General features: G+C 40.6%; 1 non-coding gene across 1 annotated transcript; it reads left to right on the top strand.

Moving 5' to 3' along the window:
- Positions 1–2,629: 2,629 nt before the first annotated feature.
- On the top strand, positions 2,630–2,787 carry LOC121821459 (U1 spliceosomal RNA). The gene has a single exon (XR_006062287.1). It is a non-coding gene; the product is annotated as a U1 spliceosomal RNA (small nuclear RNA).
- Positions 2,788–5,849: the final 3,062 nt, after the last annotated feature.

Consider the following 5,849-nt stretch of genomic DNA (forward strand, 5'->3'; position numbering starts at 1 on the left):
ACTATTGAGCCATCTCTCTAGTCATGAGATTATTTTCTTAACAGTGCACCAAGAATTTCAGGTCACTAATTTGCTTATTTATTTAGTTCTTTTATTGCATTTAATTGCATATTATTTTGGGGGGCAATGGGGTAGGGCATGTGCATGCCACAGCGCATTTGTGGATATCTGAAGAATCCATTTTCTTTTTCCACTGTGTGACTCCTAGGGACTGAGTCGGGTCGTCAGGCTTGGCAGCAATTGCCTTTACCTCAGAGTCATCTAGGTGAAGCCCAAGTCATTAGTTAAGGAAACATTTTTTTCTTATCTTGGAAAGTCCATCTGACTTGGATAAACAGCCCACCCTTGACTAACCCAAGGTGAAGAGTGTTCTTTTTTTTTTTTTTTCTTATTCATCCTATGTTCACCTTCCCCTAAATGGCAAGGGAATACTTACTTACCTTACTGCATCCTGGAACTTGAATGTCACGCCCCCAAATCCAGTTATTGAAAATTCTCACCACCAGAGGGGTCAAATATACAGTAATGCCTTTTAGAGGTGATTAGGGGACAATGATGTGGCTGAGCAAGTAAAGGGGATTGCTGCTAAGCCTGACGCCCCAAATCCATTTCTGAGAATCCACATAAAGGTGAAAGGAGAGGAGAACCATCTCCACAAAGCTGCCCTGCAATCTCCCCTGTGTGCCTGCCACATACATGCACATGTGTAGACATACACAAAAACGTTAAAATAAAACTACAGAAAGGTGACTAGATCAAGATCCCCCCTCTCAGCAATAGAACAAAGGCTTGTATAAAAGAGGCTTCACACAGCTTTTAGTTCCCTTTTCATTCTGTCTTCGTAAGGCTACAACAAGGCATCATCTTAGAATAATGGAGCAGTCCTCAGCAGAGCAGCAGACTTGATGGCCCTTGAATCTGGGAAACATTTTATTATTTCAGTTTAATAGCATTTACTTTCTATATGTTAGTAGTATATTCACAGTGTTTGCGGTGTGTTGTTGTTGTTGTTATAATTGTAATTTGAGACAGTGCCTTTCACTGAACCTGGGGCTTACAGAATCAGATACAGTGTGCAGTCAGCATGCTCCAGGTATCCTCCTGTCTCCACCTAGCCATGCTGGGATTCCTGGTTTGTAACACTTCATCTGACATTTTGGCTGAATGCTGGGGATCTAAGCATGGGATATCACACTTGTCTGCGGGACACTCTATCCACCGGTCTGCCTCATCTCCCACTTTAAACTACACCCTTAACACCCTGTTCTCTTCCCCCCCTTGGGTGACTTCTGCGGTTTTCCTCTCTGTTATGCCACGTTTGCCCTGCTCTACCATGTTTATATTAGTCTATGTGTAGAGTCTTCACATGGGCTTACGGCATTCACTAGGACTTTCAGGGGGAAAGCTGCAAGATAAAACAATCATTTGACAACAAGCCCGACCACTATCCAAATCAAATGCAGTATAAAGCATGTGTGCATCTCAATTCACTTTCCACAAGGTTTAGACTCCAAAAAGCTTGAATACCGTTAAGATAAGTACAGTTTATGTTTAAAGCCAAGAATGTCAATAGAAAGAACCAAGAAAAGGCAAAAAAGAGTAAAGTATGAATATGTGGTAAAACATATGAGTCAGAAATCTGAGAAATAATAGAGAAAATACTGTGGAATGTGTACAGAATAGTAAGCAGCAGCCATAGAGGTCCATTTAATCAAAATAAAGTCAAAAGAAAGCCGTTCTAAAATGTCACTACATTAGAGGCTAAGGTTAGCCATCATAGTCCGTTTCTGCATCCCTTTCACCTCTCTGTGGTCATAAAGATCATTGCCTGTCTAATTGGCAGGGTGGATAGGATCCATGGGGACTAGAAATGTCAGAAGTCCGATCTTCCTAGCAGAGTATTTTGATAACAGGACCTCAGTTCCTTCCTTCCTTCACGCCTGGGAGGAAGAGAGGCATGGCCAATGGCAAGTCCTTCTCCTCAACCACACCTTGGAGCAGTCTTGTCCTCCTGTCAGTCAGTATCTCACTAGCCCCCACTCCCAACTTGCCATTATTTGATGGTTGAATTTAAAACTATGACAACCCTATGACATAGCAATACCATTACAGAAGGTTTTTCTGAAATATTGGATTATATGTTTGTAGAATAAACACGCGCAAGAGTGTATAGGAAGAAAGATCCCCAAATGGTGAACTAGGGACACAGTAGGAGACCTCAGTCCAAGTGTTCAAATTCATTAGCCTATGGGAACCATTTCTCATTCAAACCACAATAGTATGTAACTCCATATAGAACAATGAGCTATAGAGTCACAATTAGAGTAAAAATGTAAGTAGAATACTGTGAGAAGGGAGAGCTTGCTGGCATTAGTACTTAAGAGTCTGTTACACTAAGTGAGACCAAAGACAATATAATATCAGTATGCAATCCTTTTTAATAGAGTGTGGGTTAGAAGGGATCCAACATATTTTAGCCATTCTTGGAAAAGACTAAATTATAAAACCAGAAACATTTATCGTTTAAGAGAAAACAAACAGGGCAAATTATTAGGAAGTGAACATTTTTCATTTTATCTGTGAGGGTTCTACATTTAGATATAGTAGCCGTGCTATTGAAACCACAGATGTACTTTCCTGGCAAAGGAGATAGTGATCAAGAAGGTGATTTTTCCAGGGTGAGACTTTCATTGCACTCCCAATGTGCTGACCACTGCAATTTCTCTAGAGGTATGAAACTTAGCTACATCATTTTTGGAAGAGGGAGACTGTGTTCCCACTTTCCTGTTTATGGTAATTTTTAAAAACTAGTTCAGGGGACTTAAGAGATGAAGAGCACTTGCTGCTCTTGCAGAGAACTCAACTCCAATTCCCAGCTCTCATATCCAAGACCTCACAGCCACTAAAACTGCAGTTGCAAGAACCCGTGCTTTCTTGGGCTCCATGGGTGCTTGAACACATTCATAAGCGCACACACACACACACACACACACACACACACACACACACACACACACACCACACATTAAAAATAAATCATTTAAAAAGGAACAAAAACAGCACCATACATGTTTCTATAAGTGCTGTGGGATGTTCTGTATGTCCTGTGGGAGCCCGTTCTTGGGTTCTTTGTGGCGTTACCCAGCAGGTCCGCATAGAGGATGATTAGGACCATGGGCCTGAGTGCAGGTGTCTGAGATGGTCTGCACTTGGCTGTGCTGGGGGATGGTCTGTATGTCAAGTTGTTCTGATTGATCAATAAATAAAACCTGATCGGCCGTGGCTAGGCAGGAAGGATAGGCGGGACTAACAGAGAGGAGAAATAAAAGGACAGGAAGGCAGAAGGACTGACTGCCAGCTGCCGCCATGACCAGCAGCATGTGAAGATGCCGGTAAGCCACCAGCCACGTGGCAAGGTACAGATTTATGGAAATGGACTAATTTAAGCTATAAGCACAGTTAGCAAGAAGCCTGCCACGGCCATACAGTTTATAAGTGATATAAGTGTCTGAGTGATTATTTTATACGTGGATTGTGGGACTGCGGGGCTTGGGGAGCCTGGAGAGAAGCCCTCCAGCAACATATAAGCCTGTGTTTTATTTTGGGGATAGCTACAATATATTCTCTTGGCTTCCTACTCAGTTGTTTACAACACACAAATACCAAATGTTAACACTTTGGACAATTTCTAATACAAGAGTCTGTGTAAATTCTGTTTCTTTTACAGCATAGGATCCCAATTACACCTTACTATGGTATGGAGAAGCCAGATGGAGAAGGAATAAGTTTGTGCATGTCAGAATGTTCAATGGGTGGGGGGTGTGTGTGTGTGTGCGTGTGTGTGTGTGTGTGTGTGTGTGTGTGTGTGTGTGTGTGTGTGTGTGTATTTCTCAAGCACTGTCCACTTTTTTTGAGACAGGGTCTCTCATTGGCCTAGAGATGACCAGTTAGCTAAACTGGCTAGAGAGTGAGTCTCAGGTGTCCTTATGTCCATGTCTCCCCAGCGCTGAGTTTACAAGTGTATGCCACCACATCTAGCATTTTCACATGAGTTTTAGGGGTGAAGCTCAGGACCTCTTACTCACAGGGCAAACATTCCATCAAATGAGCCATCTCCCCAGCCCAATATCTTTATTTTTGACAGAGCAAATACATGCAAGCAAAATTTAAATAGGATTGATAAGACCAGGAGACTCTTATTTTTTTCCAAGGATGGATATGTAATGCTTTCCCTCATCAAACAACAATTTTATGTAGAAACAAAGAAAATAGACTTGAAATACTGAAAAGATGCTATTTAGGAGTCAGGGATATAGAGCAGAAAGAAGGATGCACTGCAGAGGATCCAAGAAATCAAACAAACCAGGAAAAGTTGTTTTGGTTGCTAGTGAGTAGCTATCTTGACTTATCATTTATCAATATAAAAGTAACTATTAAATGACTTTTTTGGTTTGGTATAGATGGCTTAGTGGGTAGAGATACTTACAGCCAATTCTGGTACCTGAGTTCAATACCCTGTGCTCCACATGGTGGAAGAAGGATTCTCTTTGCAAAGAATGTATCATCCATCTGTCTACCATCTACTGTCATCTATATATTTATCTTTGTATCTATTTATTAATCATCTATCTACCCTCTCTCTCCCTCTACAATCAGTACAAGTTTGACTTCTTTTCTACATTTTTCTGGAGAGTTCTAGATGGAATATAATCGGTAATCTATATACACATGTGCACATGCATTTAATAGGATTTAAGAAAATTTAATTGAGTTTTAGTTTACTTTAGCACATTTTTAGTATTTCAAACCATTGGTAAACTTTGATAAAAAGAAGAAGAAAAAATGGTGCACACATTGTTTTTTTCTGTTAAAGGAATCTATTGAATTTGTAGCATGACTTCCTGGCTTCCTGCTTTTGAATCAAGGCTCCTGGGCAGAGATCACATAGGAAGTCATGTGTGTGGCTTGGATTTGAAATGTCCCCACAGGCTCCTGTTTTGAAGGCTCATTCTCCAGCTTATGACACTGTTTGAAGGATAGTGAGCCTTTTAGAAGTGCTGTGGCTGGCAGAAAAAAGTCACTGTAGGTTGGTCTTTGAAGTTTGGATCCATCCCTGGCTCTAGCCTGCTCTTGGCATCTTGTCTACCAAGATTCTAAGAGCCTTTGGGATAATGACATACTTTCTCACAAAACAATGGCCTGAAATCTTTCTGATATCAAAAGCCCAAATAAGCCCTTCCCCACTTAAGTTTCTTCTTTCAGGTGTTTTGAACAAAATTACTTCCAAGTAACTCATACATCATCAAAGATGAATACAGGAGACTTTCTGGTTCTTTAGAAGCAATGCTTCTCAAAATAATCTAATTCCTTGTTTCTTATGTAAAAGGCAAACAGTGATCTATGGGGGAAAAGGTGTCCTAACATGAAATTAGTTAAAAGGTGCAGGGAGATCACTTTTTGGATAGCTCCTACAACTCAACTTAGGAAACTTTTTTAAACTTTTGTTGTTGTTGTTATTTCAGATACAAATATTCTGTAACATATTTCAGCCTCTCTGGTCAGATGCATTACTGAAATACTGGGTTATTCTTACTGCAAACTAAGACAGGATCTTTAAAAATATTTTTTTACATTTTTATTTCTTTGCATGTGAGTGCTCATGCACATACCATGGTGTACATGTGGAGGTCAGAAGTCAATTAGCAGGAGTTAGTTCTCTCCTTCAACCACATGGCTTTAAGGATTGATCTAAGGCCATTGGGCTTGGAAACAAGTCAGAAGTATTTCAATGGGCTCTTCCAGGGATGGTGCTTAGAAACATTCAGAATGGCCCAGTCTTCAACATACCA

The sequence above is a fragment of the Peromyscus maniculatus genome, chromosome 11 (genome assembly GCF_049852395.1).
Source record: "Peromyscus maniculatus bairdii isolate BWxNUB_F1_BW_parent chromosome 11, HU_Pman_BW_mat_3.1, whole genome shotgun sequence".
Lineage (NCBI taxonomy): Eukaryota > Metazoa > Chordata > Mammalia > Rodentia > Cricetidae > Peromyscus > Peromyscus maniculatus.